We start from the raw sequence: 12,693 nt of genomic DNA, 5'->3' as shown, positions 1-12,693 counted from the left end.
TGTAATGGGTGGAAGTGATCAGGGGCTGTGATTGGTGAAAGTGATCAGGGGCTGTGATTGGTGGAATGGATCAGGGGCTGTGATTGGTGCGGGAGTCGGTTGGGCTGGGTGCCAATTGGGGCGTGATATTTTGGACCTGTTTTTCACCCCAGATAACTTATTTTACTTGTTTTGAAGATTTGGAGAGAATCATCCATATCCATAATGAACATTATATTTGCATATTTGCATTGAATAATACCTTGAAACTTTGTGTCAGCTGTATGACAGTGTGTAAAACCCATGGCATACCATATGAGGTCAGAGAGAAATAATATAATTTATTCTTAGAAAGAAAAGATGTAGCTTCATGTGTTTAATGTTGCTAGTTTACCAAAACATTTACATATTACATATAGACATATTAAATAATATCATAAAAAATTGAACTGATTGACAAACATATTTAATTTTCACGTTGATAGTTAAGTTGGTGTAAAACTAAACTAGAACGTAAAGTTTGCATACAAACCGGCAAGCCAAAGCTTATGATAAGAGCACGGAAACACTGACTCTGTTAACTGGCCATTATGAAGAGCAGATATGTCATTTAAATCACAAATCCACCATTTCTATTTTAAGTTTGATGAATATATAAGACTTTTAACATCATTTATTTTCGGTTCGAGGGAAAAAAAGTAGAAGAGATAGATAGATAGATAGATAGATAGATAGATAGATAGATAGATAGATAGATAGATAGATAGATAGATAGATAGATAGGAGCCCTCAGTGTAACATGCAGTTTGCAGCTGGGGATCAGCTGTTCAATCTCTTCACCACGTTTATTGGCAATATCTTAAAAATTGTGGCAGTTATAAAATTAAAGGGATCCTATGGGAGAACGGCGGGATGAATGACAGGATAGAAAGATGAGTTTCATCAGTGTGAAGTGTAGTTTGGCAATTGGGTCAAGCAGTACAGCAAATCTAATTGTTCTACTTTTACAGGTGTGAGAGTCCCAAAATCAATGGATCCCTCCATCCTCCCAGTTTCATTCCTCCATGGGAGGATGGAGTGATGAAAAAGGAATAATAAAAAATGAATGGAGGAGAAGCAATAGATGTGTAGTCATACTGGAGCAGCTGCACGGTACTTACTCATGTTGGTTGTTATAGTGTGTGAAGATTCTTTTAAAAAATGGTGATTTTATATGTAATTTGTAAAAGTAGGAGCAGTTTGAAAAATTGCCCCATGAAAGCCTGAAAGTCAATGTGGAAAAGTGGTTGGATGGAGAGATGAAAAGGTAGTAATAATAATAATAATAATAATAATAATATAATAACAAAATAATAATATAATAATGATAATATAACAATAAAATAATAATAATAATAATAATAGCAATAATAATAATAGTAATAATAATAATAATAATAATATAATAACAAAATAATAATATAATAATGATAATATAACAATAAAATAATAATAATAATAATAATAGCAATAATAATAATAGTAATAATAATAATAAGAAGAAGAAGAAGAAGAAGAAGAAGAAAAAAAAAGAAGAAGAAGAAGAAGAAGAAGAAGAAGAAGAAGAAGAAGAAGAAGCACAGTAAGTTGGCTTTGGCAAGATGACTTAATAATCTCATTCTTTCTTTTTTTTGTGTGAGTAGAATTTCTTTAATTCATTTCAGCGTGAATTCAAATGAAGGCTTTTAGCTCTGGAAACATCCCAGCCTGGTTCCTCGTGTCCGTGGTGCTGCAGCTCTCTGCCTGTCGCTCACCTGCCTTCCTTCTATCAGCATTTCATTAGTGTTTATTAATATTCTCCTTTCAGCCCTTTATTACAGAATCGCAAACGAACTGCATTTTAATTTGCTACAGTGTGCCCAAACGCCTTTGAAGGCCAAGCGCTCTGCTTTGGCCCTGCATACTAAGCTGTGTAGGACAGTAATCCCAGGGAGAGGACAGGGAAACGGGCCATCAGGGCAGGTCGGTCCGTGCGGATTAAATGCCTCACTCTAGACACCAAGGACACCAGGAAACTCCGGCCATCGGAGCAGGTGGTGGCGACACCTGTTCCCATCCTCGTTAATAATTCACCGTATTTTAGCGGCATGTCTGCACAAGTGCTGATGGGTTTCAAAGGCAGCGAGAGATCGGGATAAATTAAAGAGAATGACACACAGGAAAAATCCCATACAGAACTCCGGCTGCTGAAGGCAGGATGGAGTGCACCAACTTCCGTATCAAACTCTATTCATGAAGACTAACATCATCACAAGCTGCCTAATGTCATTAGAGAGGAGATGAACGACCGTACAAGCAGCCAAGACGTCACAGTCTGAATGAAAGTGAATGAATGAGAGATAAATAAATGCAGGAACAGATAGAGTGGGCGAGAGAGCTAGCAGTCCTGCTCATCAAAAAGTCAGCGCTGGCGGCCCTCGCTGGCTGCCTTATCTTACAGAGAGTCTCATTAGCATAGAAATGACTAGAGGCAGAGGAGGAGAGGCAGTGGTGTTTTACCCCAGCCCAGGTACTGCTCCCACTCTTCCGCTCTGCATTGTATTAGCGGGCGGGGCGGAAGAAATGGCATACGAATGAAGAGAAATGGGAGAAAAGATTGGGAAGGAAGACAGAGGGGGACATTGGGAAGCTCTTCCTCACATTCTAATTATTTGTGTCCCATTGTTCCAGCGCAAGGATGATTCCCTCTGACAGCCCTCACCTGCAGCAGGGAAGGGCAGAGCATGGTCACAAAGGGAGGAATGTGGAGGGCAACACTGGAAAACATGAAGGGTGGAGCATGCAGGACACACTGCTGTGGACATGAAGGGTGGAGTATGCAGGACACACTGCTGTGGACATGAAGGGTGGAGTATGCAGGACACACTGCTGTGGACATGAAGGGTGGAGTATGCAGGACACACTGCTGTGGACATGAAGGGTGGAGTATGCAGGACACACTGCTGTGGACATGAAGGGTGGAGTATGCAGGACACACTGCTGTGGACATGAAGGGTGGAGCATGCAGGACACACTGCTGTGGACATGAAGGGTGGAGTATGCAGGACACACTGCTGTGGACATGAAGGGTGGAGTATGCAGGACACACTGCTGTGGACATGAAGGGTGGAGTATGCAGGACACACTGCTGTGGACATGAAGGGTGGAGTAGGTACTGCTTTGTATTACCAGTTTGTATTGCCATGTTGTTTTAAAATGCTAAAGCAGGGAAGGTGAACAATAGATGAAATGTGAAATTACATATTTTATTTCTAATATGAGGACAGTTTTGTGGAATCTAACCAGAAATCCCCAAGAACCTGAGACTGTAGAGTCAGAACGAGGTGTCTGTGGGCCTTTGGCCTTTACCTGACGCTTGTGTTCATATCAGTCCATAGTGCCATAAAGGTTTATGTACCATGAACTCTGGGGTTCTAGTCTGTAGGGAAACCCATGTAACACGTTAATGATCTTTCTCAGAGATATATGGCGGGATCTGCAGCTGGACATCACTAGGTCATCAGCACTAGTTCAGCCTAGTTCTGCTGAGTATTCAGGTCCAGTTTGAGGGCAGGAGTTTCCCTTCCAGCCCTGAAACAAGCAGAGAAGCACTGCGGTGTCCACAGCAGCAGAACACAGGCCTCTCCCACCACTCTGAACATGCCCACAGAGAACCACTTCACCCTTTACGACCTCAGAACACCCTCTATAATGAACATCAACACACCTGCTTAAGAACACCATTAGCCCCAATATTCACTAGAACGTAATAATTAATAAGTGAGGACACAAATGCTTTGGATTTATCTTAGTAATTATTTTTGGATCCCCGGGGGAAGGTGTCTGTGTCACAATCGTTCATTAATGCAGTGAAAGTCAGCAGTGCAAAGAGTAGAAACAGATACACAATAAAAGATGATTTACACACACACACACACACACACACACACACACACAGACACACACACAGACACACACACACACACACACACACACACACGCATATACACATAAACACACACACACACACGCATATACACACACACTCGCACATATACACACACACACACACACACACACACGCATATACACATAAACACACACACACACACGCATATACACACACACTTGCACATATACACACACACACAAACACGCACACATACACAAAGACACACAAACACATACACACACACAGACACACACATGCATATACACACACATGCACATATACACACACATACAGACACATGCACACATACACAAACAAACACACACACACACACACACACACACACACGCATAAACACACACACGCACATATACACATGCACACATACACAAAGACACACACAAACACACACACAGACACACACACACACACACACACAGACACACACACACACATTTACACACACACACACACACTGACCATGAGATGAACAAAAAAACATCACCGTACACACTGATTGAGAGAACAAAATCACCGCACACTCACCAAAAGATCAACAAACACCACACATACTAACTGACAGGTCAACTAGTACACCACATACACACTGACAAAAGACCAACAAAAACATCACCACACACACTGGCCAAGAAATAAATAAAGAAGTCTAGACAAGTACATTTCTGCTGGACCACAATAGTTCACAAATCATTATAGATGAAGTGTGACACCCAGTTTAGAGATGCTGGAACTTCTCTGAAGGAGTCAGCGCACACGACTGCTTGGTTCTGTCACGTCTACAGGCCTTGTTTCTACACACCTGATATCTGGCAACCAAATCTGCCAAGTAAAGTTTCACTCTGTGACTTACAGCCACAGCTAAGAAGAAACGGTCACCATAAAGTCCCTTGTTTGTCCATATTTCAGTGATGATGAGATATTCACACGTATAAACAGACCGAACCCCGGAGAGCGATGAAGATGTTTAGAACATCGTTTTTTTTCTTCACAATGCTTGGCTGCAGTGACAGAGGAATCATGATGACTTGATGCTGAAGTGTGAGTTATTTTTAATATGCTGACGTGTTTACTAATAGCTTTGGCTATGTTTGGAAGTTACGGGCAGCAAAAATTATATTTTCATACTGAGCAAGGCAAAACACATTATCTAGATTAATAGTACTAATAATCCTTGTTATCCTCAGGAACATTCCATATTATAAGCCAAGCTGTAGCTAGCAAACATGTTCAGGCTCTGACGGAGGCACTAGGTGACAGTCACAGAATCATTCTTTGGTATAATCCATCTCTATAACTACTTACCTAATTATGAGATTAATGGAAGGGAAATGTCACCAGAGAACAAAAAAAAGCCTTTTGTAAAAAAAATGTAAATCCAGTACACACAAACTCTGGGGTGGTTGGGGTATGGGGGCGGTGGTGGGGGTATGGGGTGGTTGGGGTATGGGGTGGTTGGGGCATGGGGGCCACATAGTCACTGATCACTGGCCAGATGTCAGGAGCAAAACTAAAGGCAGATTGTTCAGCACAGTGAAGCACCTTTTCGGGTGTAGCACGACAAGCCCCAGTGAACGCGTGGGACCAGGCGTGCTGTGGGCGAACAGATGGGGAGGACGCTGGCGTGAACGGCACATATGGTGGACCTGCCATGACCGAAGTGTGATTTATGTGTGTCTGGCAACCAAGCAGAGCCTCAGAGTACAGCTCTGTCTCTCTGTGTGCTGCCGGCTTGCCGAGGCCCCGGAGGACATGCTCTCACCCCTCTGCCCCCAAACCAACATTCCTCTAAAGATTTTAACATGTCTCATTCCTGAACAACGTGTTTGCTCGGTGGTTCCTCCCAGGCAGAGTGGGGGGTGAATATCACAGCACCTGTAAATCAGGGAGGGTCCCGTGTTTAGAGTCACACGTGAACCAGCGCTGAGCCTACGCACCAGTGATGCATCACAGCACTGGCCAGGCTGGCAATGTGAGAAGAGAAGGGGGAGGAGACTGATAAGTGACAGCTGTCAGATCATTTCAGACTCCACCCACTGCTGCTCAAGCTGCTACATTTACAGCATTTAGTTGACACTTTTATCCAAGACGACTTATAATTATGACTGAACACAACTTGAGCAATTGAGGGTTAAGGGTTTTGTTCAGGGGCCCAACAGTGGCAACTTGACAGTGGTGGGCAACCTTCTGATTAGTAAAGTACCTTAACCACTGAGACACCACTAGAAGAGTAGCTGAAGACCTCCTGAGAAGCTCCCTGAATCAACCTCACGTTTACCTGCTCAGCCTCTCTGTCTTTTTAAGACAGCTTCTCCATAAAGTGCAACTTATCTCTGTGTTTGATTCAGCTGCCTGGTGACAGAACACTGTCCTGATTCCCAAGACAGCACATCCATTGGGTACCAGGATCACTAACTTCACTGTGTAAATAAGTCACGCCGCGCCCAGTCTACGAGAGATGGTGTACAAGTCACACACCACACGACTGGATGAAAACGAATTAGGATAAAAGAGAGAGTGTGTAAAGTGAGGGTGCAGAGGGAACACCTCTGACAAGGCCTGGGGAAAAAAGGGCCAATGTCAACCAGAGCAGGTGGGAAAAAACCTCCAGTGACACCCAGATCACTCAGAAATAAGGAAGAGGAAGACTGAGAGAAAACCTCGGGGAGGAGAGAGAGAACAATGAGGGGGGGGGAAAGAGAGTGAGGGAGGAGAGAGAGAGACCAACAGAGAGAGAGAGAGAGACAGAGAGACAGTGAGAGGAGAGAGAGAGACCAACAGAGAGAGAGAGAGGACAGAGAGAGACCAACAGAGAGAGTGAGACAGAGAGTGAGGGAGAAGAGAGAGAGAGACAGAGAGTGAGGGAGGAGAAAGAGAGACCAACAGAGAGAGAGAGAGAGATGAGGGAGGAGAGAGAGACCAACAGAAAGAGAGAGAGACAGAGGGTGAGGGAGAAGAGAGAGAGAGAGAGAGAGAGAGAGAGAGAGAGAGAGAGAGAGAGAGAGACAGAGAGTGGGGGAGGAGAGAGAGAGACCAACAGAGAAAGAGAGAGAGAGAGAGAGAGAGAGAGAGAGAGTGACAAACAGAGAGAGTTAGACAGAGAGTGAGGGAGAAGAGAGAGAGACCAACAGAGAGAGAGAGAGAGAGAGAGAGATAGAGAGTGAGGGGAGAGAGAGAGAGACCAACAGAGAGGGAGAGAGACAGAGAGTGAGGGGAGAGAGATGGACATATTCAGATCAGGTCTGATCAAACAGATTAAGAGTGATGGTGAGTTACTAAAGCAGGCAGAGGGAAGTTCGCACAGGAAGTGAACCTTCTTATGTAATCCCAGTGAGATCACTGCTTCTTCCACTCTCTCTCTCTCTCTCAGCCTCATACACATAAACATGAAGAATGCCAGAGAAACACACCGGCAACTCATGGTACCTCTGTGAAGAACAGAAGTGAGCTCTCAACAGCACTTCTGCACTCTTAGCATTTTTGCTGTGTGCTACATACGACTGAAGTGAAACTTTAAGGTGCCTCGTAAACTCATCGCCATGTTCGACAGTCCTGGATGCTGAACTGTCAATGTTTGCCTCACTTCCTTAATGATGTGCTGGTGGAAGCACGATACTGACATGCACTGTAGTTCTATAGAAACCAGGCGCTGGTAATTAGCTGTTCCGCCACCTCAGATAATTGCTACCCTGGATGTTTAATTACCCTTCACAAAGGCGCAGAGAATTGTTTTTCTCGTTCTTTACGTTGCACAGTTATATTTGAGATGACAATAGAGAATGTAAGCAAGTGCTAAGTAGTCCCTGTACTTTACATACCCACAGCTGAGGTCATTTGTGGATCTCAGTGTCCTGCTCACTGGGGTGTGGTGTGGGGAATTAGCTTGGAAGTGTGAAGTGTGAAAGCAGAAGGGGGGAATCCACAGTCAGATAACAGCTCTTCCTCACAAAGCAACCGAGGAAGAACAACCCTTTTGTCTGAGAGGACAGGAACAACCCCTCTCTTTGAGAGGACAGGAGGAGCCCCTCTGTCTGAGAGGAAGCTTTACTTCTTGTTGGAGCTCTGGTAGGTCTGGTGAGCTCAGAACTCCCATTTTTTCTGCACTCAGTGTAAGTTCGTGGTGTTCCTCAGCCCCACACTCTTCTGTGAGGGATCACCAGGTTGAATGTGTCTTGCGTACATTCTGTGCTGCCTGTAAGAACCTCCTCAGAGGCCTGACCTTTTCAGCGCTAAGCAATCTTATGTGTTTGATTTGATTAAAACTGGAGATTGCCTTTTAAACTATTTACATTCATAAGACATTACAGTGGCTTGGCTCTGTACCTGTGTGTGTTTGTCTGGCTGAGTGAATCCTCCAGGATCCAGGCCATGTGATGAAGAACAGACTCCTTGATGACAGTAAGAGTTCTTGCAGAGTGAAGGGTGGGCTGTGTGCTTGTGTCCTGGTGTGTGTCCTGGTGTGTGTCCTGGTGTGTGTCATGGTGTGTGTCCTGGTGTGTGTCATGGTGTGTGTCCTGGTGTGTGTCCTGGTGGGTGTCATGGTGTGTGTCCTGGTGTGTGTCATGGTGTGTGTCCTGCTGTGTGTCAGGGTGTGTGTCATGGTGTGTGTCCTGGTGTGTATCGTGGTGTGTGTCCTGGTGTGTGTCATGAGTTTGAGAGAGGGCCTAGAGACAGAAAACTATTAGAAAACATGTGAAATAAAGCTAATTAAAAACTAACTAAATGAATTCAAATCAATAACTGTCAGTGTGTGTGTGTGTGTGTGTGTGTGTGTGTGTGTGTGTGTGTGTGTGTGTGTGTGTCAGGTGAGGGAGCATGGAGAAAGTCTGGGGAGGAGATCTAATGCAACTCAATCACACACACAGCTTTTCACACTGGTTTAATCACACCCAACAGAGAGGGAGGGAGAGAACGAGGAGGCAAGAGAAAGAAAGAGAAGGGAGAGAGAGAGAGAGAGAGAGAGAGAGAGAGAGAGAGAGAGAGAGAGAAGGGGGGGCAGGGGGCACATGCTGGTCTACTGGGGGACCAGCAGGAGATTCCCATGCTGCTGTTAGCTCAGATACTGGGAGTCTGCACACAATAGCCAGCAGAGATGTGTGTGTGCCTTCAGCACTGCGGCCCGACACAGTGGCATCAGGGCACGCTTAAACTGGGTAGAAGTAATTGCACGGACAACAGCAGTAGAGGCGGATTAAACGTCGGCCCGGCGAATAATGACTCTTCCTGCAGAAACACCCGTTCATTATGTATGTTTGCACGCTGAATATGAATATGCTGTCTGAACTTCTCTAACACCCATAGCTTTTTTGTTCCAGTATACTCGTATATCTTATGTATCTTATACTGTGTACTGGGACAAATGTCCAGAACAGAAAAGCAGTATCCAGGAGATCGGATCTCCTCTGTGATGGCAGACGACTGCTGGACACTGGAGAGCCCAAATATAGGCAAAGATCAGACCCATTTTAGAAGGAAGTTTGTAGTAAGTGTAATAAGAACCTTATTAATGAATAGGTAATATATATAATAAATGCAAAATTGAATTACCCTGCCACTTAAAAACCTTATGTGCCAGAAAAGTCCTCAAAACCAATTCTAATTCAGTGCGAAAAAGTACTATAAAGTCCACTTATTTTAGTTTGTTAAACAAAAAAGTGAAAGTTTTGTGGGCTTCTGTAACTTGGCTAACCCGGTAGACCCGCGCGGGAGGAACGGCTTTGATGCTGGGGAAGCTGATAGCTTAAATCAGCTTTTAGATATGGAAGGCTTTGTGATTGCAGCAGTGCTCTTCAGACAAGCCTGTCAGCTCTCTGAACCAGCTGGTCCTGGAGAGGTGGGCGTGGTCCTGGAGAGGTGGGCGTGGTCCTGGAGAGGAGGGAGTGGTCCTGGAGAGGAGGGCGTGGTCCTGGAGGGGAGGGTGTGGTCCCGGTGGGCTTTTTTATGCTTTTTACAGCATAAAAAAAGACCATAACACTGAAACAGACAGTGGTGGTACAAAATAGTGGTAGATAATGAGTTATTGTAAAAGGCAAAGAATTTCATTAGTTGTTACAATAAATGCACATGCATCATCCAGGCCAAGAGAGGCTCATCTGAGCCTCAGTTACAGTTATAGCCTCACACAAGCATGCACACACTTTGGTGCACACAAACACAAAGGATCCATGTACTTACAAAGACACGTATATGTGCACGCGCACTCACACTCACACAACGACGCAGACAGACAGACATTCACTCACACACACACACACACACACACACACACACACACGGACCCACGAGAGGACTCATTTCTAGGTAATCTTTCCCCTCTGTGTTCACAGCATGTACGATGAACGACAGGTGAGCGACATCAGTGAAGACCCACGTGACCTTGGAGTGCACACACACACACACACACTCTCTCTCTCTCTCTCACACACACACACACACACAAAGCTTTCTCTGTCTCTTCAGCGTGTGCAGCTGTGACTGCACACACAGCTGGTGAACAGGTTCAGAAACTACAATCAACATCCAATAAATACGGCAACAAATATGTTTACTCATGGTAGATAAAAAAATTATTTTCTTGGGCATTTATTGATATGTTACAAATGTAAATTTTAATTTATCACACTTGTGTCTATATTTGTGTATATATATATATATATATATTTTAATCTATGGATCTCATGTGCATATGTTGGCCTGCTCCCCAGGCGCGGAGACACACAGGTTGTTTGGGGGGAGGGAGCTCCACTTTGGAACGATGGAGGAAGCAAATGTAGCTGTTATGCTATTGTTCAGTTCATTTAAATCCTACCAGGCTAAAAACTGGAACTCACTATAATGGCATGAAATAATTCTCAGGATTTAGCTAGTTGCACTTAGCTATCTTGGACACTGTCAGGGTAGGTTCTCAGGATGTTAGATAGCTGGAGTTGAACACCTGTTAAATGGGTTTTCTAAACAGTAGGTTACTTCTTTGCAGTGTCCTTCAGAAGAAAAGGATTACCAAATAAAATATTTTTGCTACATGTTTAAACACAGAATTTGATTACTATTGTTATATAAACTTGCCAACAGGAGTGAAAACTTTGTATATGAATACAAAAATGTTATTATTATGAATCTTGTTAATTAATTGGAATTATTATCTTGTAGCCAGTTAATCTGCAATCAGGCATGTCTGCAGTAAGAAGATTTAAGACGGAAGGAAACCACACTGGTTGGGTTGTTGCATCCTTCTGTGACTCAACAACAATAATTATGAAAGCATATCAGATCTAGAGATAAAATGACTCCTTCAACAATACCCTCATTTACACACAGGCACACACACAAAAGAGAAAAGAGATGAGTTCATTTTTAATATATTTATTAGAAACAAACAGTAACACATCCGTTCTGTGGTTAGGATGGTCGTAGAGGTCCTTCCAGGGTCTCCCCGGTGTTCCTGCAAGTCGGCCATATTGTAGATCTGAACGGTGTCCTTATCAGGTAAAACTGCTCAGATAATCAGGCAGAGTCCCCTCACCGTGACTCAGTTCACTGGGTCATCGGATATTTGACATTTATTTCACTGTTCCAGAGCGGTTCCCCCCATGCAGCCAAGGAGCATTGTGGGACATGATGGGACAGTGTCTGTGCTCAGATGCACAAGGGTGTTAAAAGAAGGTTACTTAATTACTATACGTCACCATAGAGACAGTACCCCTGCACACACACACACACACACACACACACACACACACACACATACACACACACACAAAACACACACACACTCTCTCTCACACACACACACACACACACACACACAAAACACACACACTCTCTCTCACACACACACACGTACGCACGCATACACACACACACACGCACGCACGCACGCGCACACACACACACACACACACTCTCTCTCTCTCACACACATAAAGCTTTCTCTGTCTCACACAGACACACACACATACTCTCTCTCACTCTCATACACACGCGCACGTGCGCACACACACACACACACACTGTACTACAGGGAAAAAGAGTGGTAGACTCAGGGGTGGAATGGATGATTGAAACACTAAGAAAGACACATCTATTGATTTATGTGCTTCTAATCTCAAAGTCATATCGCATCATTTTGAGCAGAGAGCATTCTTATGTCTCTGAAACAACATTTTAGAACAAATGTACATACTCAGACAAACATCAAAAAAAAAACACTTAAGCACTTATCTGGACCTCTAAATAATATACAGAAATGTACAGTTTACTGGGAACCAAACCTATAAGCATCGTAGTGATGAGAAACCTTATTAATGGTTTATTTTAGAAGAGCATGATAAGATAGCTAAAGAATGTTCCAGAATGTCCCTACATATGTTTTATACTCCAAACAAAAGCATATGATTCATCAGCACTCAAAGGCCATGCGCTCAGCTGATGCTGCTATATGTGGCTAATGTGGACCCAGCGCCTGGGGAACGTCACAGCCGTGTGGCTGAGCCTCCAGGACTTGAACTCCGAGGATAAGCTAACTACTGTAATCATGCTAATTTAAGCTTTTTGAATCACAGGGAAGGAAGCAAACACACACTAAAGTCACTCAGTGAAACATGAAATATCTTATTTCTCTCTAGGTGCATAGTTACAGGTTTATGCACTGTTTAAATTCTGTATTGCAAAACACTCGCTCCGTTCAGCCGAATCTAATCCTGCCGCGTCAGGATTCTGGAACTTGT

The 12,693-nt window shown here is 43.9% G+C and overlaps 1 protein-coding gene across 3 annotated transcripts in view; it reads right to left on the bottom strand.

Moving 5' to 3' along the window:
- Positions 1-11,313: 11,313 nt before the first annotated feature.
- The window catches only part of prkcbb (protein kinase C, beta b), a 96,192-nt gene continuing 94,812 nt past the window's right edge, over positions 11,314-12,693 (bottom strand). For all 3 annotated transcript variants that reach the window (XM_035526403.2, XM_081711581.1, XM_081711582.1), the window contains one exon: positions 11,314-12,693. This exon is cut by the window's right edge and continues 798 nt beyond it. The gene's annotated coding sequence lies outside the window, so the exon portion shown is untranslated.

The sequence above is a fragment of the Electrophorus electricus genome, chromosome 3 (genome assembly GCF_041902795.1).
Source record: "Electrophorus electricus isolate QZ-2024a chromosome 3, ASM4190279v1, whole genome shotgun sequence".
NCBI classification, from domain to species: domain Eukaryota; kingdom Metazoa; phylum Chordata; class Actinopteri; order Gymnotiformes; family Gymnotidae; genus Electrophorus; species Electrophorus electricus.
Note: the sequence above shows the minus strand (reverse complement) of the source record. Positions and strands in the feature narration are given on the sequence as shown.